The 24134-nt window shown below is 43.4% G+C and overlaps 1 protein-coding gene and 1 pseudogene across 4 annotated transcripts in view; one reads left to right on the top strand and one right to left on the bottom strand.

The window, feature by feature from the left end:
* The window catches only part of RABGAP1L (RAB GTPase activating protein 1 like), a 1234468-nt gene that overhangs the window by 313831 nt on the left and 896503 nt on the right, over nt 1–24134 (top strand). The gene's annotated exons all lie outside the window — the stretch shown is intronic.
* LOC138293796 (methylthioribulose-1-phosphate dehydratase pseudogene) lies at nt 4647–5465 on the bottom strand (annotated as a pseudogene).

Raw genomic sequence — 24134 nt, 5'->3', positions numbered from 1 at the left:
CAGAATTATTAGGCAAGTTGTATTTTTGAGGATTAATTTTATTATTGAACAACAACCATGTTCTCAATGAACCCAAAAAACTCATTAATATCAAAGCTGAATATTTTTGGAAGTAGTTTTTAGTTTGTTTTTAGTTTTAGCTATGTTAGGGGGATATCTGTGTGTGCAGGTGACTATTACTGTGCATAATTATTAGGCAACTTAACAAAAAAAAATATATACCCATTTCAATTATTTAGTATTACCAGTGAAACCAATATAACATCTCAACATTCACAAATATACATTTCTGACATTCAAAAACAAAACAAAAACAAATCAGTGACCAATATAGCCACCTTTCTTTGCAAGGACACTCAAAAGCCTGCCATCCATGGATTCTGTCAGTGTTTTGATCTGTTCACCATCAACATTGCGTGCAGCAGCAACCACAGCCTCCCAGACACTGTTCAGAGAGGTGTACTGTTTTCCCTCCTTGTAAATCTCACATTTGATGATGGACCACAGGTTCTCAATGGGGTTCAGATCAGGTGAACAAGGAGGCCATGTCATTAGATTTCCTTCTTTTATACTCTTTCTTGCCAGCCACGCTGTGGAGTACTTGGACGCGTGTGATGGAGCATTGTCCTGCATGAAAATCATGTTTTTCTTGAAGGATGCAGACTTCTTCCTGTACCACTGCTTGAAGAAGGTGTCTTCCAGGAACTGGCAGTAGGACTGGGAGTTGAGCTTGACTCCATCCTCAACCCGAAAAGGCCCCACAAGCTCATCTTTAATGATACCAGCCCAAACCAGTACTCCACCTCCACCTTGCTGGCGTCTGAGTCGGACTGGAGCTCTCTGCCCTTTACCAATCCAGCCACGGGCCCATCCATCTGGCCCATCAAGACTCACTCTCATTTCATCAGTCCATAAAACCTTAGAAAAATCAGTCTTGAGATATTTCTTGGCCCAGTCTTGACGTTTCAGCTTGTGTGTCTTGTTCAGTGGTGGTCGTCTTTCAGCCTTTCTTACCTTGGCCATGTCTCTGAGTATTGCACACCTTGTGCTTTTGGGCACTCCAGTGATGTTGCAGCTCTGAAATATGGCCAAACTGGTGGCAAGTGGCATCGTGGCAGCTGCACGCTTGACTTTTCTCAGTTCATGGGCAGTTATTTTGCGCCTTGGTTTTTCCACACGCTTCTTGCGACCCTGTTGACTATTTTGAATGAAACGCTTGATTGTTCGATGATCACGCTTCAGAAGCTTTGCAATTTTAAGAGTGCTGCATCCCTCTGCAAGATATCTCACTATTTTTGACTTTTCTGAGCCTGTCAAGTCCTTCTTTTGACCCATTTTGCCAAAGGAAAGGAAGTTGCCTAATAATTATGCACACCTGATATAGGGTGTTGATGTCATTAGACCACACCCCTTCTCATTACAGAGATGCACATCACCTAATATGCTTAATTGGTAGTAGGCTTTCGAGCCTATACAGCTTGGAGTAAGACAACATGCATAAAGAGGATGATGTGGTCAAAATACTCATTTGCCTAATAATTCTGCACTCCCTGTAGATGCAAAGCCACATGAGCAAAAGGACTCCTGATACCCATCACTGCTGATGGTCCACTGGGTGAGAATAGACACCAATATTTTCCCGTTATTGGCTTTGGAGGCTTCCCAGCAAGAACAGATCAGGATGTGAGGCAGCTCCCAGTGCTTGTGCTAATAGCTTAACAAGAACACATTTTTTTCTTGATTTAACGTAACTCATTTGCTTCTAATACTGTGTTGAAGAATGGGAGAGTATGTTGAATAAAGAAAAATGAAGGTCAGACCAATAGGAGCGAGAACTAAGGTGCAACAAATCGAAGGAGAGAGGAAATTGCGTCCTGGAGACCTTTAAAGACTTCTACCAACTTCATTAGCAGTGCTTCAGTCCTCTCAGAAAGTAAATCCAGCCCTGTTCACTTCAACCCATAACAGGCTTACTGTCTGGTAATACTCATGTTCGATTAAGATTTATTCTTCATGCCTCTCTGCTACACCATATAAAGATTAACCAGTCTTAACCAGTCCAAGGTTTTCACGTTTCCCAAGTCATGTGTCAGCAGACTACCCTATTCGGTTTTTTTTCTTTGCGTTCTCCTGAATTTATAATGAGATAAACAATGCTATGAATACAAGAATACAAATAAAAAACTGGAGCTGATTAGCTATTCTTCGCACACTCCTATCTGCTACTCCCACACAATGAAGTACTGATTTATCGAGGTTGGCAATCTATTTTTGTAGACATTTTTCACCTGCAATGTTATCCTATTTGTGAGAAGGTTTTAAGGGGTACAAAGCCGCCAAAAAAAAACACCAAAAAGGAAAATTACACTGCCAACAGAGCTGGCAAGTTGTGGAAATACCAGCATTCCAAAAGACAGGAAAGCCCGCTGGGATCGGTAAGACTCCTGAGGTATTGGCTATGTTACACTGTGCTGTGTCGGACTGCAGTCCTCCAAAAGGCACATCTCATGGTAGCTACACACTGGTGTAGAATTTGGAGAAGAAGAGGCGAACCAAACTGCAGGATGCCCCAACAGGTGCCTGTGTTCACTTCCACAGCTGATGGTCCATGGATGTTTCAATTTTAGCAAAGTCATTCATTGGACAATGAAATTGTTCATGACATCAGATTCACAAAATGCATTATAGGTGCTATAATGTCACCTGGAATACACTCATGACATCAGCCTTGCAGCATGCAGAACATCCCTGCTTTTGGAGGCATCAGATCTTCTTTCTTTTTCGGAGATGAGTCCCAAGAAAAAGCTTCTCCAGTGCTGGGCTGAAAAATGATCTTCAAAATATCAGGCTCCATGCTTTTGTATGAGTTTTAGCCAGATTATCCTCTGGTGTGCCTTTTGAATTTGGTTAGGATGCTAGGAGCAGCCAGTTGTAAAAGTTACACAGCAATGCACAGTGTGGTTGTCCAATAACTGTGATCCGTGTATGACTGATTTTTCAAGAATACACAACTGCTATGACCTCATGCACATGGAGTTAGACAAAAACCTCATAGAAGACATTACCTTATCGAGGAAGTCCAAGGGTAGGTGATACAGATGTCAGAACAGAACATGTTTTGATCATCAATAGTCTCACAATCACCTTGACCGAGAAGACGTTTGCTATAAGACTACCAAATAATCTGCACTTACAAGACAACCTCTTGGAATCTAATGCGGTAACAAACACCTAGGCTCACACTCTATAACTGTTGCTCATAACACGCAAAACCATAATGGCTCAGGCAAGAGTTTCCACTTCCAGTGTTGCACTGGTACAACTCTGTTAGGTACACAGCCAAACATTACAGCTGAAATGGAGGGCATCTTGGCTTAAAAAGGGGGCAACCATCAGCTACACTTTCAATGTGCTGAGCAGAGTTGATTTTTAAAGTGTCAAAAGCACAAATGCGCGATAAAATGTTCCTTTCCTTATCCCCAAAATTGAAAGGGCTCATCTTAGAAGTCAGGAGGTATCTATTTCAGTCTGTCTAAAACCTTTACTTTCGTTTGTCTGATGCCTGCATTCTACCCGTACCAAAAGCTTCTACTCTGACTACCACGGAAAGCTCAGCAGCACCATAACAACATTTAATACTTCGGTAAGTGGAAAAAGGGTTGGCCTGTTCTGCATGGCTCTCCCACTACGTGCATGTTAAAAGTATTTATCTTTCCAGGCTCACTGCTTGAATGAAGATGTTGGGGAGGTTGGTGTGGATTCGATGACTCTTCCTGCTAAGATTCTCTAATCTCCATTGACTGACAAATGACAACTAGGGTTATTCAGTGGTCATCGTCTGGGTCTACTTAGCAAACAGCGGGACCTTTCACTGGGGGGAAGGGGCAGTAGGGAGGGATAGAAACAGTTGGATAAGAATATTAGAAAATAGCAGCATTTTCCATATTTATTCTCCATAACGCTGGTCACCAACACATTTGTGTTTGGCAAGCAATTAAGTGTACATTAGGCTGCAAGGTTTCCAAAATGTAAGCACTTGTGTTGCCTTCATTACTTTCTGCAGCGTGGGGGGAATCTCTGATAACTCACTATATGGCACCCTATTTTCCCCTCAAGCGACACTTCGATCGAAAAAGTAAGAGGCATATCTGCACTGGACCAAACAAAGCACTGAAAACATGATTCCTTCTCTCGAGCCATCTGTTTTTTAAATTAGATATTGCCTTTTCCAGTTAAAAACACATTAAAAGTATATCCAGGGTAGGTTAACACTCTAGGGCCTACTCCAGCACAAGTAAAATATTGTTTGTTCACACCTTGTGTTCTGCAAATAAAGGTCCTCAAGCGTCAAGGTATCATGATGCACAGGGTGGGGGAAGCAAAACCATAAAGTTCTTGTCACAAAAACTGTTGATCAGGATACTGAATCCTACACTCACCCCCAATATGCATGGTATTAATAGAAATGGGGGCGCTCTATGTACAAGTCCAGTATATTGGGCAAACCAAACTCAGAATCGTAGGTTTATGAATTGGTATATGAGGTCGGACAATGAAGGGGGCATGAAACGCTCATCTTTGTCTCCGCCAAAAGACCCACCCCAAAATAGCAATAAAGCGTCCAGACAGAGGAGTGTTCTGCAGCTTTATTCGATTCCCAGCTCTTCAGTTGGGCATTCAGCGGGCTCCAGGCCATGCTGTATCATCTGGACTGCGATGTCAAAAAGGTAATCATAGCATTCAGACATGATTTTGACTTTTTACCAAGTGTCCCCCCAAACATAGATGCCATACCGGCGAACTAGGGCTGCTCAAGAGTCGGTATAGTCACCTATTGCCAGTGCTTCAGATCTTTTTCCTCTGGTGTATTTTCAATAATTGGGACCACCAACATGTCGTCATACCTGTAGTAGCCTCCTGAAGTCCCTTTCTTGATTTCCTTTATCATCTCCTCGTGTGTGATGCAGAACTGGAAAGAAGAGATTGGTCCTCACTGAAGACTTGGAATGAACGTGAATGATGGCTCCAGGCCTCCCATGGTGTAGGCGTTCATGAACAGAGGTCTGCATTGACTTTTCCATAGGTTCTTGTCACCTGGGGCCTGCAGAGGTCACGTTCTTCCATGTCGCACACGAACGAGTCTTCGGGCTCCGTTCTTTCCTTTTGAACTCCAGGAAGCAATATAGATTTCATCTCCAAGCTTGATGCTGATTCCTCTGCCAAGCCCGGTACCCAGCCTAGGTGGTAGAACTGCTTACAGAGCTCTGAGATCAGTTTCTTGGTTGTGTCTTGTACTCATTTTTATCAGTCTGGTTGCAGTCGTCCCCACTGCAGTAATACATGCTTCTCGGTGTGTGTCTTGTCCTGTTTGCAGTTGTCCTACTGCAGTAATACATGCTTCTTGAGTGTGTCTTGTCCTTGGCGTTGTCAGCCTGGTTGCAGTTGTCCCCATTGCAGTAATACATGCTTCTTGGGTGTGTGACGTGTCCTTGGCGTTGTCAGCCTGGTTGCAGTTGTCCTACTGCAGTAATACATGCTTCTTGAGTGTGTGTCTTGTCCTTGTCCTATTGCAGTAATACGTGCTTCTTGGGTGTGTGTCTTGTCCTTGTCCTTGTCCTACTGCAGTAATACGTGCTTCTTGGGTGTGTGTCTTGTCCTTGGCATTGTCAGTCTCGTTGCAGTTGTCCCCAATGCAGTAATACGTGCTTCTTGGGTGTGTATCGTGTCCTTGGCGTTGTCAGTCTGGTTGGAGTTGTCCTACTGCAGTAATACATGCTTCTTGGGTGTGTGTCTTGTTCTTGTCCTACTGCAGTAATGCGTGCTTCTTGAGTGTGTGTCGTGTCCTTGGCGTTGTCAGTCTGGTTGGAGTTGTCCTACTGCAGTAATTCATGCTGCTAAGGTACAGAGGCTGCGGCACAGAACAGCTGCAGTTCCCCCCCTTCTCTCCCAGGCCACACTGATAACTGCTAGCGTGGCTAATTTAGCAGCACGACCTTCACCCGCGCCCCGGAGACAGCCACAGAAACTGGTGCATTAACCGGAAACCTTTTGAGAGGAAGATTGTTCAGGACAAGATAATGTATTTGATGAGGGAACTGCATTTAACATTCCTGAACCATTTCATAAGTCGGAGTTCGTGGCACTTGTGGAAAGCCTTCTCGATGATGCGGCTGGTTGAAGGGCCTAAGGCACAGGGACCTGTGATGAAAGCGGGGGGTGATCATTGGGGTACTGGACTGTAACCTCAGCTCTATAGTGCCCCGCCAAACCGTCCCTCTCCCGCCCCATTTGGCAATTTGATTTAAACTGGCCTCTATAGCAACAAGGCAGTCATAAAAGGGCACAGTTTAGCGTCCAGAAGCCCGCTTATAAAATTCTTCAAAGCCACCCAAAAATTGTCTGAAGAGGTGGAAGTTGATACTATATCAGGTGTGCCATTAGAGATTAGACCCAGTTTTGACTTACTCTGCTTAGGTATTAATGCTCTTTTCATGATGGGAACAGATTCCTTAGCTAACTCGGCCCCCTCTAAAGGGGCCACTGTTGGTGGCCTCATACCCCTTATAGACGGCCCTGTGGCATCACTGGGGCAACTAGGAACATGAACTTGCGCTTCTACTTCTAAGCCTTATGTGCTTTTTATTGGGTCTGCCACAAGCGTGTCTACTTGGGGGTCTGCTGACAATGAGAGGCGTTGCTCAGCTAACTTTTATTTAGTTGGCCACAATGTCCACCTCCCTCACCAAAAAGCTGTTGATGGTTGTGCATGGGTGTTTGTACTGAGGGTCTGAGCTAGTTGCCAGGTTTGCCTTTCTTTTGCCCATAACTCCGCTGTTTCAGTGAAGAAACGGAATAATAAAAGAAGAAATTAAATGATAACTCACACATGCTTAGTCCATGAGAAGAATAGATGGGATCACAAACTACTCAATCGAGGCCCATGAAATCCATGGGTGCAGCAGTAGGGCCAGAAAGTCAAAAAAACAAGAGCCAATATGGAGGGCCCAGCCTGACCCGTCTCTGTCAGGCTAAGACGAGCCCGTCTAGGACCGGTCTTGGCCCGGGCGCATCCCGCCGTGCAGGAGAACTACCACGATTTTACAGCGCGTCAGGGGACCGCCCACAGAAGAAAGGAAGGCTCGCCCCAGCCTAGGCAGGCCCAAAACAGAGTCCACACAATGAAGGCCACGCCTACTTTGTACTGCTTCTCCTAGTGTCCCATACGGTGGGAGAGGGACTGCACTTTTGCAGCACGCCAGGGGACCGCCCACAGAAGAATGGAAGGCTGAGGAACGAAGGCCCACCCCAACCTAGGAAGGCCAAAAGCAGAGTCCACAAAAGTAAGGCTGCACCAACCCCTCTAGTGATGTTCCTTCCTGAGATGTCATGTTATATGCTTCTCATGGGGTCCTCACCTCTCAAGAATTTCAGTCCACTCCTCATTTTTTAAGGAGATAAGGAAACAGGCTCACACATGCACTAAACTGTCAACCTGTACTTCTTGTAAAGATCGTACTTTATTTATTTTCTTTGATTCTGTCTTCTTCAGTTATTTATAGGCCACATTTATGCAGAATTACAAACTTCTCCAGTAAGACTCGTTAGTTACTCCACATTCTCAGTGTGCGTTTTTCCATTCAGATACAGTTCTTGTAGAAACTGTTAGTAGCTAAGCCTACCATATAGATATGTTCGATGGCAAGTGTAGCTGCAGATACACATGCTTTGCACATCCCGCCATCTAGTGTTGGGCTCGGAGTGTTACAAGTGGTTTTTTCTTCGAAGAAGTCTTTTCGAGTCACGAGATCGAGGGACTCCTCCCATTTCAGCTCCATTGCGCATGGGCGTCGACTCCATCTTAGATTGTTTTTTTTTCCGCCATCGGGTTCGGACGTGTTCCTTTTCGCTCCGTCTTTCGGTTCGGAAAGTTAGTTAGAATCTCGGAAAAATCTACGGTATTGTTTGCGTTCGGCATCGGGTTAGTTATTACAGATCGACACCGACTTTTGAAGAGCTCCGGTGGCCCTTCGGGGTTTTTCGATCCCCCGTCGGGGCCTGGTCGGCCCGGCCACGTGTCTCTTCAAGGCTGATGGAACGGACCCCATTCCGCTTCTGCCCAAAATGTCATAACAAGTATCCGTATACAGATCAGCATCTGGTCTGTAACCTGTGTTTGTCTCCAGAACACAGAGAAGATACTTGTGAAGCCTGTCGGGCGTTTCGGTCGAGGAAGACATTAAGAGACCGAAGAGCGAGAAGACTGCAAATGGCGTCGGCGCCGACAGGACAAAGGCATTTGGAGGAGGAAGAAGAAACCTTCTCCATCCAGGAGTCGGACTCAGATGAGCTCGATCCCGAAGAAACGACTAAAACCGTGAGTAAGACGTCGAAACATAAAACTAACGAGAAGACCACAAAAGCCCAGGGGACGCCACTGCCAACAGGCCATGGCTTAACCCGGAAAATAGGTGACCGATCATCGGCACCGAAAAAGGGCACGCTTGTGTCGAAGTTATCCGACTCCGGTCGAGATACCGGCACACAGCAATCTCGAGCCCGAGACAGCGGCTCCGAGCAAGTTCGGCACCGAGACAGCGGCACCGAAATGGGTCGGCACCGAGAGATCACAACGCCGAAAATAAAGAAAGTGTCATCAGAGCCGAAAAAGGCTACCAAAAAGGTTTCCATTCCGAAACATCCAGCCTCGGAACCGAAATCAAGTTCCTACACAGAGGAACAGGGATTGTCCTCCCAAATGCAAGGACATAAGTTCAGACAAGAACTAGAATCAATGGAGCCAGACTACACACAAAGGAGGCTCCACATTCAAAAGGATACAGGGAGGATAAGCACTCTTCCCCCAATTAAAATGAAAAGAAGACTTGCCTTTCAGGAAAAGGACAAGCAGCCACAGGCAAAGGTGGCAAGACAAACAACTCCGCCACCATCTCCACCACCATCAATGCACACATCACCGGTAGTCACTCCACCACTGATGCAATCCCCAACTCATACTGCAATGAGTCAGGATGATCCCGACGCATGGTACCTTTACGATGCGCCGGTATCGGATAACAGCCCGGACTGTTACCCAGCGAGACCGTCGCCACCTGAGGACAGTACATCCTACACGCAGGTGGTCTCAAGAGCAGCAGTTTTTCATAATGTCACCTTGCATTCAGAACCAATAGAGGATGACTTTTTGTTTAATACACTATCCTCCACTCATAGCCAATACCAGAGCTTACCTATGCTACCTGGAATGCTAAAACACTCCAAACAGGTGTTTCAGGAACCAGTGAATGGCAGGGCCATAACTCCGAGGGTGGATAAAAAGTACAAGCCACCGCTTACAGACCCTGTGTATATCACGAAGCAATTAACACCAGACTCTGTAGTAGTAGGGGCAGCTCGCAAAAGAGCAAACTCTCACACCTCTGGAGACGCACCACCTCCAGACAAGGAGAGAGAGCTGCAAATTCGACGCTGCGGGGAAAAGGGTTGCAGCACAAGCAGCAAACCAATGGCGCATTGCCAATTCACAAGCACTTCTGGCAAGATATGATAGGGCTCATTGGGACGAAATGCAACATCTCATAGAACACTTACCCAAAGAGTTCCAGAAAAGGGCACAACAAGTGGTGGAGGCAGGACAAAGTATCTCAAACAATCAGATACGGTCAGCAATGGATGCAGCAGATACAGCTGCAAGGACAGTAAATACTGCAGTAACAATAAGGAGACACGCATGGTTGCGTACGTCAGGATTCAAGCCGGAAATACAACAAGCCGTGCTGAATATGCCTTTTAATGGACAGCAGTTGTTTGGGCCGGAGGTGGACACTGCTATTGAAAAACTGAAAAAAGACACTGATACGGCCAAAGCCATGGGCGCACTCTACTCACCACAGAGCAGAGGCACATTTGGCAAAACACAGTTTAGAGGGGGGTTTTGAGTACAAGCTACAGAACCCACAACCTCTCAAACAAGGCCCACTTATCAAAGCTAATATCAGCGGGGAAGTTTTCGGGGGCAATATAGAGGGGGACAATTCCAAAAGAATAGAGGGAAGTTCCAAAGTCCCAAAACTCCTCAAAACAAACAGTGACTTCCAAGTCACAAATCCCCAACACATAACACCAGTGGGGGGGGAGACTAAGCAATTTTTACAAACATTGGGAGGAGATAACAACAGACACTTGGGTACTTGCAATTATCCAACATGGTTATTGCATAGAATTTCTCAGATTCCCTCCAAACGTCCCACCAAAAACACACAATATGTCAAAACAACACATGGATCTTCTAGGACTAGAGGTCCAGGAATTGCTACAAAAAGGAGCAATAGAATTATTACCAATTCAACAGAAAGGAACAGGAGTTTACTCTCTGTACTTTCTCATACCCAAAAAGGACAAAACACTGAGACCTATATTAGATCTCAGAACGTTAAATACCTACATCAAATCAGATCACTTTCACATGGTGACATTACAAGACGTAATCCCATTGCTCAAACAACAAGACTACATGACAACACTAGACCTAAAGGATGCATACTTCCATATACCAATACACCCTTCGCACAGGAAGTACCTAAGGTTTGTATTCCAAGGGAAACATTACCAATTCAAAGTGTTGCCATTCGGGATAACAACTGCGCCAAGAGTTTTTACAAAATGCCTGGCAGTAGTAGCTGCGCATATCAGAAGACAGCAGGTACACGTGTTCCCGTACCTAGACGATTGGTTAATCAAAACCGACACGCAAAAACGGTGTTCACAACACACAAAGTATGTCATAGAAACCCTCCACAAACTAGGTTTCTCACTCAACTACACAAAGTCACACCTTCAGCCGTGTCAAACACAGCAATACTTGGGGGCAACAATCAACACAACAAAAGGGGTTGCCACTCCAAGTCCACAAAGGATACAAGCATTTCACAATGTAATACAGGTCATGTATCCAAAACAAAAAATACAGGTCAAGATGGTGATGAAACTACTAGGCATGATGTCCTCATGCATAGCCATTGTCCCAAACGCCAGATTGCACATGCGACCCTTACAACAGTGCCTAGTATCACAATGGTCACAGGCACAGGGTCAAATTCTAGATCTAGTGTTGATAGACCGCCAAACATACACCTCGCTTCTATGGTGGAACAAGATAAATTTAAACCCAGGGCGGCCTTTCCAAGACCCAGTGCCTCAATATGTAATAACAACAGATGCCTCCATGATAGGGTGGGGAGCACACCTCAATCAACACAGCATCCAGGGACAATGGGACACTCAGCAAAGACAGTTTCACATAAATCACTTAGAACTACTGGCAGTATTTCTAGCGTTGAAAGCATTTCAACCCATAATAAGCCACAAACACATCCTGGTCAAAACAGACAACATGACAACTATGTATTATCTCAACAAACAGGGAGGAACACACTCAACACAGTTGTGTCTCCTGGCACAGAGAATATGGCATTGGGCGATTCACAACCACATTCACCTAATAGCACAGTTTATTCCAGGGATTCAGAATCAGTTAGCAGACAACCTCTCTCGGGATCACCAACAGATCCACGAATGGGAGATTCACCCCCAAATACTAAACACTGACTTCCAAAGATGGGGAACACCACAAATAGACCTATTTGCAATAAAAGAAAACGCAAAATGCCAAAACTTCGCATCCAGATACCCACAGGACCAGACTCAGGGCAATGCGTTATGGATGAGTTGGTCAGGGATATTTGCATACGCTTTTTCCCCTCTCCCACTCCTTCCATATCTAGTAAACAAATTGAGTCAAAACAAACTCAAACTCATACTAATAGCACCAACTTGGGCAAGACAACCTTGGTACACAACACTACTAGACCTCTCAGTAGTGCCTCATGTCAAACTACCAAACAAACCAGATCTGTTAACTCAACACAAACAACAGATCAGACACCCAAATCCAGCTTTGCTGAATCTAGCAATTTGGCTCCTGAAATCTTAGAATTCGGACACTTATACCTTACACAGGAATGTATGGAGGTCATAAAACAAGCTAGGAAACCAACCACTAGACACTGCTACGCAAATAAGTGGAAAAGATTAGTTTATTATTGCCATAATAATCAAATCCAGCCATTACACGCATCTGCTAAAGACATTGGGCCTGATTCTAACTTTGGAGGACGGTGTTAAACCGTCCCAAAAGTGGCGGATATACCACCTACCGTATTACGAGTTCCATAGGATATAATGGACTCGTAATACGATAGGTGGTATATCCGCCACTTTTGGGACGGTTTAACACCGTCCTCCAAAGTTAGAATCAGGCCCTTTGTAAGCTACCTACTACATTTGCAAAAGTCAAAGCTAGCTTTTTCATCCATTAAAATACATCTTACCGCAATTTCAGCTTATCTGCAAATTACGCACTCAACTTCATTATTTAGGATACCAGTCATAAAAGCGTTTATGGAAGGACTAAAGAGAATTATACCACCAAGAACACCACCAGTTCCTTCGTGGAACCTCAACATTGTCTTAACTCGACTTATGGGTCCACCTTTCGAACCTATGCACTCATGTGAAAAGCAATACTTAACATGGAAAGTTGCATTTCTAATTGCTATCACATCTTTAAGAAGAATAAGTGAGATACAAGCATTTACCATACAAGAACCATTTATTCAGATACACAAGCATAAAGTAGTATTACGAACAAATCCTAAATTCTTACCAAAAGTCATATCACCGTTCCACTTGAATCAAACAGTAGAACTACCAGTGTTCTTCCCACAGCCAGATTCCGTGGCTGAAAGAGCACTACATACATTAGACATCAAAAGAGCGTTAATGTACTACATTGACAGAACAAAACAAATTCGGAAAACAAAACAGTTATTTGTTGCTTTCCAAAAACCTCATAAAGGAAATCCAATTTCAAAACAAGGCATTGCTAGATGGATAGTTAAGTGCATTCAAACTTGCTATCTCAAGGCAAAAAGAGAACTGCCTATTAAACCAAAGGCACACTCGACTAGAAAGAAAGGTGCTACCATGGCCTTTCTAGGAAATATTACAATGACTGAAATATGTAAGGCAGCCACATGGTCTACGGCTCATACGTTTACCAAACACTACTGCGTGGATGTGTTAACAGCACAACAGGCCACAGTAGGCCAAGCAGTACTACGAACATTGTTTCAAACAGCTTCAACTCCTACAGGCTAAACCACCGCTTTTGGGAAGATAACTGCTTACTAGTCTATGCAAAGCATGTGTATCTGCAGCTACACATGCCATCGAACGGAAAATGTCACTTATCCAGTGTACATCTGTTCGTGGCATGAGTCGCTGCAGATTCACATGCGCCCACCCGCCTCCCCGGGAGCCTGTAGCCGTTTTGAAGTTGATCTTAAACATTGGTAAATTTGTAAATATATCACTTTAAACTACATTATGTACATAAATACTCTCTCCATTGCATGGGCACTATTACTATAATACACAACTCCTACCTCACCCTCTGCGGGGAAAACAATCTAAGATGGAGTCGACGCCCATGCGCAATGGAGCCGAAATGGGAGGAGTCCCTCGATCTCGTGACTCGAAAAGACTTCTTCGAAGAAAAAACAACTTGTAACACTCCGAGCCCAACACTAGATGACGGGATGTGCAAAGCATGTGAATCTGCAGCGACTCATGCCACGAACAGATGTACACTGGGTAAGTGACATTTTCCATATATATATACATATATATATATATATATATATATATATATATATACACACAGATTCTGGACTTATTCTTACTTCAAACTTATTATATGTTAGAGAAGTGGCAATTCTTAAATGCTTTGTAAATGCATTTTGTCATTAATTTTCCTTGTATCTATTCTTCTAACCATGTATATTATGGTAATACTGTCTCTTTGAAATCTTTATAAACCTGTGATTTATAAATGTTTTCAAATAAGAGGATACATGCATTCAAACTCAGACATATCTCATTAGATCCCATTTCTTAATTGTATGATTTATTAATTTCTTTAATAGAATTCAAGGTATGTTCATCTGTTTGTTTGCTTTTTTTTAATATCTTTCTGGTTCAGACATCTTCTGTGCTCCATACTTTATATTGCAAAGGGTATCTGGGAGGCCATCTTATTCCACTACTGCCTGGGACAAACTCTCTTGGGATGTTAATCATGACCCAATCTGGAAACGGTAGTTTACATTTGATTAAAGATACAAGATTATGAGAGACCTGGGCCTAGTTTTTCTCCCCAGTGTGAATACTATAATGTATTTCTACTTGTAGCTCTAAAATGTTTGTACTGATTTTATTAGGGTTATCCCTTGTTGTACTTATATTATTTATGTCGCACCAAAGAAGTTGTTTCTTTCAAACATGCTTCATCGATGCCAGAGGATTATGAATAGGCAATTGATGCCACTTGTGATGATGATACATCATGAGATGCCGTGTGATATGCAAATTAGAGTATCCTCGCACATTCTTTTTCTGCCCGGTGCCCAAAAAACCCTCGAACGGGTAATGCTGCACGTGAAATGTAGTGTATGTAGATTATGTGTTTTTTCTTAAAGGTGACATAATCATTGTCACCAACGTCTATGCTAAGAAATATTGCCAGTACAAAAACCCAATTCAGAAAAGAAGTGTTCGCCCATTTGGCAAGGTGGCAAGCAAAGGCAACAAAACAAATAACAGCGATTGCGTTGAGTGTCCGTCAGGTAAAATATCTTAGCTGGCTGAATATAAACGAAAATCTATTTACTTATTCATTTTATACTCTTTGCATGTATAGCGTACGCAACTCTTTCTCATCCCCTCCTTCATAATATGCAATTCCAGGGGATAAGCTCTTTGGACGAACAGGACAGCTGATGTTTTTTGTACATACTAATATTACAGAATCAACAAATAGCGAACCATAAGCTCATGCCTCTTTACCAAGAAACACTTGCAAGCGCGCACACATCTTTCATCTTTTTCTGTCTCATCCGTGCGCTAGGTTTGACGTCATAGCCTCGAAATTAATAATGTAGACCTGAACCTGCATCAACTCCACAATATCATCTACCAGGATATCTTCAAGGTTCGCAGGTACCTTGAGGCTATGTTGGTGTTAGATAGTGTGGGCCTGATATAAATTCAGGTCGTGACGTCAATAATACAACTTAAACACTCACACCACCTCTTTTTCTGTCACATACACCTGTTTGGCTTTCGCTGTTTTAGATAGGGTAACCACCTGGCATTGAGGCAAATTCTGGACAGGACTGTAAAAAATTCAGGATAAAGGGTCAAAATTCAGGACAAAAATTCAGGACAAAGGGTCAAAATTCAGGACAAAAATTCAAGAACAAACGTCAGTTTTACAGACACACGCAAGAGAGGCCATGCCTCACTATGTTGTCAGTGCATTTATTTACTCTTTTTTAACATAGCACTATTTATTCACTGTGGACATTTTGTGATTGCCTCCTGGTATGCTACATTCAGGTGTCACATTACGTCCTTGTTCAGTAGTAAATTAATGCCCTTTAGTACTGCGGCAAGGCCATCACCCCTACACAAATCTACCCGATCTTTCCTGAAGAGAAAGTAACAGCAAATTTTTTGACTATGTTTCTGAACATTTTAAAACCCCTGGCAAACAGTTTGGGAAATATTAAGGTAATCAACCTTATGCTAGTTTAAACAAATTGAACAAAAACATCTAGCTTACCCCAACCGCCCATGGACTTTCAACCTAATTTCTTTTTAAAGAGGCAGGGCAGATGGTGTGGGCGACAGTCTCACACCTAATGACAGGATGTGATGTACCCATAACTTGTCTGTAGTCTCACTGCACTAGAGTGTATGTCTGGGACTCTACATTTATCTCAGAAATGGGTGCCCGGACTACCAATTAAAGATAATAAAAGAGGAGGATGAAATCGAGATCAAATGGGAGATCCGCGGCAAGTAATTCAAAGGGTTGTTGCTAAAAACTGGATAAATAAAGAAGAGAAGAACAAGGTGGGACAATTCCTAAAATCAGACAAGATGGGTCCACCAAGACTGTTCGAAGGTATTGGGTACCTGGGGAGATTTTTCTGCACACAGGTGCGAAACAGAAGGGGCACTGTCAAGTAGTTGAACAAGCAACACCCATCCACCTTGGCAAACTCTTCTGGTGCAATGGTCCGCTGTTAGTGCTTTTGAAGGGTGAACAGGGGCCAGACCACTTGCAAGGTTGTGCAAGGCAATTGCCCGCTTTGTCCATGTCTTTATATGATTTTGAAATTGAGCAAAAGCCAAACTAGAGATCTGGGTTATCCCTAAGTGTCAAGTACACATAGAATCTTCAAAATATTTGGGATGTAAATTCCACAAACAAAAGTTACAAATTTAAAAATTTAATTATTGTTTCTTTAACATATGGCACTGTTTTCGCCTTCATATACTACTAGATCTCAGATTGAACCGGGAACCAGTTACCTTTTGATACCTAGTGATTCATATCTACCATTCTCACACTGATTTCCAGGATGAAAATCTCTGCAGAGCGAACGGTCCCTCCAAGCCCAGTTTGCTTTTTGGTCTTCTCTTCTGCTTTCTGTAAAGGCCACGTAGCACTAGTGAAGATGGTGTGCTACCCCAATGACAGTATTATTTTGCAAACCTTCCCCTGCTTGCCCTTCATTCCTTCTTCAGACAGGCCCCACATCTGATTTGGTCACTGCAGCGCCATCGGGAGCTCTTTCCACTCTAAAGCTACCCATGACTGCGGGTGGATTAGGTCTTCTGGACTTAGAATGCTATTATTCAGCTGCACAGGTCCAATGGGTGGCTCACTGGCTTTCTGCCCACCTCCTTGTATGAGATGGGGTTTACCAATAGTGACTTTTAAGGAAGGCTTAATGCACTGCTCATTGTTTCCTACTGACCATTCTACAGATCACCATCCGGGGTTATCATGCACGGCTCTCTTGCCTTGCCAGAACCTGTAAACTCACTGACACGAAGAAACCCCTTGCTCCTGCACTACCTTTGCTAAGCCTTCCCGCTCACACAGGATGGCTGTGCTCAGAGCAACTCCATCAGTGGCATGTTGCAGGTGTCTTAAAATTGGGGACTTTGTTTCTGAACAGTGAGCTACTAAATTTCCAAACCCTTGTGGCAGACTACCATCTTCACCCTGGTCAACTCCTTACTTACAACCACCTTAAATAATAATTAAATGCCCTATTTCATGTCTGCCACCTAGCAACTAACCCTACAAGAGGTGTGCCAGAAGCTCTGTACCATAGGAAATGGTGGCAAACTGATAGAATTGGTGTACAGACCTATCCTGCAACATGGAAACCACTCCAGGTCTTCTCGTCATACTACCTGGGTGATTGATGTAGCCAAACCTCTGCAAGATATGGACTAAAATACTGGACTTTCCCCACAAAGTATCCCACAGCTGTCACTTTAAGTAAATTCATAATGCTTCCTTGTGAATGCATTCTGCCCATTGCTTGCCATTGGCCTTGTGGTTTGTAACTCACAATTTGTTGCTTTCAATTTGCTGGCTTTATTTGTTTTAGGCTATACAGCTTGAATTCATCCCTTCCCTTGCCAAAACCTTATTTACAGTATCCTGCCAAGTGCTCCCTTTCTGTAAACAGGCCTGTAAATCTTGTTCTTATCTTATCATATTTGCTGTGCATTCAAAGAACAAAGTCAAATGTCAGGCTCTGTCTTCGGTGGGAACTTAGTGATTACTTTCCTTTCTCCAAAGTGAGAGGATTTATGCGACAATCTTGCTGGATACTGGGGTTAGGAAAGAGTTTTTCTATTACATGACAACATTTAAATAAACTTCAGAATATATCAGAATTAGAAGTACAAATCAAGCACATTTTTGTTAATTCTGAACTGTGCTGAAAACAAATACCTTTACATGATTAAAACAAATCATTGCATTAGGTGATGCAATTTCCACACATCATCGTCTGTGCACAGTATAGTTTGATTTGAAAAACTGTGCAAATATAATGGTCATTTCAATCAAAAATGTTGTCTGTAATGGCAGTGTGTTAGCATTTCATCCATACTGCACTCCACTCTGCTCTGCACCATTACACGCCACTGCACCCTATTCTGTATCACTCTACTTTACTCCACTCCATGCCACTGCACTCTTCTCCATTCGGAACCACTCCACATTATGCCACTGCACTCTATGCTACTTCACACTAAGCCTCTCTATTCTACTCTGTACCACTCTACGCCAGTGCACTTTACGCCTCTCTACACCACTGCGCTCTGCTTGTCTGCACGCCATACCACTCCAGTCTAGGCAACACCAATCTAATCCGCACAACTCCACTCTCTGCAACACTGCACTGTACACCACTGCACTCGAAGCTAATACACTCTAAGCTAACGCACTTTACTCTGTAACACTCAACTGTATGCCCCTGCACTCTACATCAATACACTGTACATCACTTTAATCTACTCTGCACCTCTGCACACTATGCCACGGCACTCTACACTACTTTACTCTATGCCACTTTATGCAACTCCACTCTAACCTGCACCTCTCCACTGTAAGCCACCTCACTCTACTGTGAAATAATCTACTTTATGCCACTGCATTCTATGCCACTGCACTCTACCCTGCACCTCTCCACTCTATGCAACTGCACTCTACTCTGAAACAATCTATTCTACGCTACAGCACTCTATACCACTCTGACCACTGCACTCTAGTTCAATGCACTCTACACCACTGGAAGCTGACACTCTGCAACACTGCATTGGCCACCACTAAACTCTACAGCACTCTGCTCTGTACTACTACATTCTGCACCAATATACTCTATTCCACTGCATTCTATGTCACTCTACTCTGCCCAATGCCACTCTATACTGTTCTCTGTACCACTCTACACCACTGCACTGAGACTCTACTCTGCAACTCTGCACTCTACACCACTCTACTGTATGCCACTGCACTCTAGGCACTATACTCTACACCACTCTACAATACTCCAATCTGCACCACTCTACACCACTGCAATCTATGCCACATGAATCTACTCGGCACTCTGACACTGCACCACTCTGCATTACTGCACTCTCTGCTACTCTATTGTATGCCACTCTATACCACTGCACTCTGCGCCAATACACTCTAAACAACTGCACTGTACGCCACTGCCCTCTATTCTGTACCACTGTACTCTATGCCACTGCTCTCTGTGCCACTCTACTCCACTCCACTCTACATCACTGCACTGACACTCTACTCTGCAGCGTTGCACTCTCCACCACTGTACTATACACCAATGTACTATGTACTACTGCATTCTATGCCACTGCACTCTATGCCACTCTACTCTGCATCACTCCACAGCACTTTGCTCTACTCTGCACCACTCTACACTACGCCACTGCACTCCCTGCAACGTGAGTCTACTCTGCAATCTATGCCACTGCACCACTCTACACTACTGCTCTCTCTGCCACTCTATTGTATGCCACTCAATTCCACTCTACTCTGTCCTACCCGCTCCATGCCACTGCACTCTAAACCACTGCACTCTACGCTAACACACTCTAAACAACTGCACTGTACCCCACTGCACTGTACTTTGCACCACTGGGCTCTACGCCACTGCTCCTATGCTACTCTACTCTACTCCACACCACTATGCCACTAACTTTAAGCCATGCTGAACAGCAGCTACTCTGGTGTATAACATGGCTAATGGCTAAAACACATTAGCAAAGCCAATAACTCTTTCGTAGATGAGACCTATTGCTTTGCCAATGTTTGTTAGTACTATGAGGTACCGAAGTACCTGAAAGAACTGTGAAAAATACAATTACATCATAATAAAGGCTGCTACAAAATGCGCAGATACATTTTGGTTAAAGAAAAAAAAGTGCTTCTCACATACAGATTTGAATAATATACGGTTTGTACCTAGTACTAAAAAAAAAAATAACACTCCATTAAAACCAAACACTCCACAGCTCACCTTGGAACACCATTACAATAACTCTCTGAAAGAAATATCTTTGCCACCAGAAAACTTCAAGTGACTCCTTTTAGTAAAGTCAATGCAGGTTCTCATGCTCCTTTGTATTTGCAGATTTACCAGTTGGGCACATTTGCATGTCTTTAGGGAAGGAGACCCCCTGGCAAGAAGGCCTTTTCTTATCTGTCTGCCCCTCCCTCCCTCAGAGCACAGGTGATCCCCTGCCTTCCAGCCCAGCTGGGGAAACTCCTCTGTCCGTAATTTCGCCCTGCCTCCGTTGCCCTTCAGGTGAAAGGCTAAAATTACGGACAAATGCCATGCGTTAAAGCTTTCATCACGGACAACGGACAGCAGGGCGAAATTACGGACAGTCCGTGAAATTTACAGACGGGTGGTCACCCTAGTTTCAGACCATCTCTAGCTGCTCTGCCGCGGTCTGTGAGTCTGTGTCATATGAATGTGAAGGAAGCTTGCAGCGCAAAATGCTCCATTCAGTTGGCATCCTTTGTGTGCTACATTAAATGTGCAGCAGGTGGCCCTCGTGTAAAGATGGAACGGGCTTCTTCTTCGAAATCCTACAGTCGATATTCTTATGCAGGATTCTCTTGAGAAACTGCCAGACATGGTGTTGAGAAAACTGTTGTGCTGTTGACACCAGGTTCTTGAAATAACACAACTTGTGTTTCATAGGCTGTAGCGAATTTGAAGCTCACTAAATAATATATATGACGGAGTAACACATTTTGACGACAAGTAAGGGCAAGCCAGGAGCTCCCAGTCTGCGCATTTCCTTGCTAGCTGCAGTACCATAGCCTCAGGTTGGGGTTGCAGGGTACCCCGAAATTTTAGACCCCCCAAAATTTACCTCAATCTGAGTGGCCATATTTCACTGGTTCGTAGATAGTTTTAAACCTTAATTTCATAATGTGTCCCTGTGTCAAGGCACCTCCCAATGCATCAAAATCAGATATACAATTTCTGATTTTGTAAGTGGGCCCACTCAATAACTGAGTTCTAAATCAGATAAAAGTAAAAATAAGCAGCACAGAGTCAATGCCATGAAGTCTCCTAGTATAAAAGCTATATAGAGAAATGCCAAATCAAGACGCTATTGTAAGTCCTTAGAGGGCTACAAAATCCTTCAAATGGATTCCCACAGAAACCAGGAAGACAGTCACACACATACTCATCAGCAGCAGGCTGGACTACGGTAACGCCCTCTATGCCGGCACCACACTCAAACGCAAACTCCAGAGAATCCAGAACACAGCTGCACGCCTCGTCCTTGGCCTCCCCCGCCACGAGTGAATCTCACCACACCTGAAATCCCTTTACTGGCTCCCCATAGACAAGAGAATCACTTTCAAGAGCCTCATCCACGCACACAAATCCCTCCACAACACCGGTCCAACCTACCTCAGCGAAAGAGTGAACTTCCACACTCCCACACGCAACCTCCAATCATCCGACCTCGCCCTAGCCACAGTCCCCCGCATCCGACGCACCACCACAGGTGGCAGGTCCTTCTCCTACCTCGCCCCCAAAACCTGGAACTCCCTCCCCACGACCTTCGCAAAACCAGAGACCACCTGGTCTTCAGAAAGAACCTCAAGACATGGTTGTTCGATCAATGACCCTCCCTGCCCCTCCCCCACTTGATTTCCCCCCCCCCCCCCAGCGCCTTGAGACCCTCACGGGTGAGTAGCGTGCTCTACAATTTCTTTTGATTGATTGAGAGGGCAGCATAATCAGGGGGATAACGGACAGCATCCCTTGTAGAACAGGAAAGTCTTTCAGTTCACCCCTCAAGATCTTAGGTTTTTTATATATTACCTTCACTTATGAAATTACAGAATCTGCAGATTCAACTGTGGTGTGAACAAATGTATAATTCCATCTGCAAATCAGAGCACATGAAAATTAAAAGTAACATTGCATTAACACCTAGGCACTACCCACTCCATGAATAAATTAGTCAGTATCCTCTAGGCTCATGTCGTCCGGAGATACTACAACAAAATAGATACCTTAACAATAATGTGTTGTATGAATTAATAGGGCACTTTTTACCAACTGAAAATCTTTTGGGTTTGTTGTTGTAATTTGTGACTGAGCAAAGGAAAGTTCATCAACAGAGAAATAACAATTACAGTGAAAATAAACCAATACATCTCAGCTTGACTGTGTGCTGCATAATTTGCAATGAGAGAAGTGGGGAGGAAGGAAAATATGAGACAGGTGACTTCCATTTAAAAAAAGATGGCATTTGTGCCTAAATTGTGGCTTAATTAGACATAACAGAAAACCACATTTCTACACATCACAGATAATTTATTTCAAAAGCATTAGTACTATATCAGTGTAGATGTTTAATCAAGTGTGAAAATGCACTCTGCACATTTTTAATGATGCATAAAAATATAGACCCACAAAATTCTTCTACAGTTTGACCTCCAGCTGTGTATTTGTTCTTGCACTCCTGTATCTAAAACAGAAGATCTGGGTGGATGTGCAAAACGTAGTTTTCAAAACCCCAGTAGTCATAATACTGGCATCACATGGGGAAATAATACTTACACCAAGCAATGAGTTTATGTTCAACGTGTGGCAGTTGAAAGGGTGTGAAGTAACAGTGAGCAGGCTAATGAAAAGCTGTGTTTGACAGGCAACTTTTATTTTATATTTTAAAAGCTCTGTGGCAAACAAAGTGACAGCAAAGGACCAATGTGACAGTAAATCTGTTCTAGCTTACCCAATTAGTTGTATTTCAAAATATGTTACGGGGTTAATGCACCTGCTGCAGAGAAACTTTCATGGCCAGCAGTTGTCAGGGGATAATAATAAGGTATCTCTTGTGGTTAATTCACTGTGTGTATTATATAGTCACAGTTTTGAATTGTAAAGCAGCGTTGTGAGTAAATGTGCTAGCTGCAAAGCACATCACGTAACATGAAAATCATATATTTGAATTGTATGTAGACAGCTCCATTGGTTACTCCTTTTCGCACAGAGATTTTTTTATTACTTGCAGTTCATATGTCGCAATCCTTCTAATATAGCACAGTGAACTATAAACTGGCATCAAAGAACTGCATGCAAACTTTAAGTCATAATAAAGTCTTACTAGTACAGACAACCCCAACTAATGTTTCATTTTAAATCCTGAGTTTAGATTTCTCTGGACGATGCACTCTTAACGTATAATGCCTACCCATATGGACAATATGTGACTCCTACACCTTGTAACCCTCATGTCTTATGTAAAGTATCTCCTATATTGATTTACACACTTTGTGACTTATTGTCCCTGTATAATTGTGAGTGGTGTAAAGTGCTCAGAGACACTATGTTGGGATGAGTTCTGGTATATTAGAACTTAAATAAAAAATAAATTACTGAGTGTTATTTAACTTAGCGTAATTACTCATACAAACATGCATGACATTCTTAAACCTCATGCATATCTCCTACATAAAGAGGTGGGACGAAGACAAATATCTGCCTCCAAATCACAGTTTCTCCTAAGTACTTGTGAAGTGATAACAAGCTGTGTACCTTGCAATTACCTTTATTTACTTCAGACAGGTTCGCTGATTTTACCAGCTTGTTGTCTAAGCTGGCGATGGTACAATTAAGAATGTTTAAGATAGTTTCTTTAAGTGAGGGGACCACATTGTTTATCCCAACTGCTTTGTTGATGTTGTTGTTTCTTTCAATGCTATTGTCTTTTTAAATTGGAACCTACGTGACAGCAGAGCTCTCTGGTTCGGTAAATACATCTTTGGGGACTTTCAGAAAGTTGACCTAGGAGTGCATTCCGCCCTTTGATTACCGTTGGCTTTATGGTTTGTAGCTCACATTTTCTGGCTATCTGTTTGCTGGCTTTACTTGCTTTAGGCTCTCCAGGTTCGGTTCGTCTCTACATATGCCTAAACCTTGTTTACTGCATTCTTCCCAAAACTCCTTTTCTGTGAACAGGCCTTTACATCTTGTTCTTATCTTGTCACATTTGCTTGCATTCAAGACCAAGATCAAATGCCAGGCGCTGTCTTCCGAGGGTGCCCGTTTACTTCTCTTTCT

The sequence above is a fragment of the Pleurodeles waltl genome, chromosome 4_2 (genome assembly GCF_031143425.1).
Source record: "Pleurodeles waltl isolate 20211129_DDA chromosome 4_2, aPleWal1.hap1.20221129, whole genome shotgun sequence".
NCBI classification, from domain to species: Eukaryota; Metazoa; Chordata; class Amphibia; order Caudata; family Salamandridae; genus Pleurodeles; species Pleurodeles waltl.
This window is presented reverse-complemented; position numbering and strand designations above follow the sequence as displayed.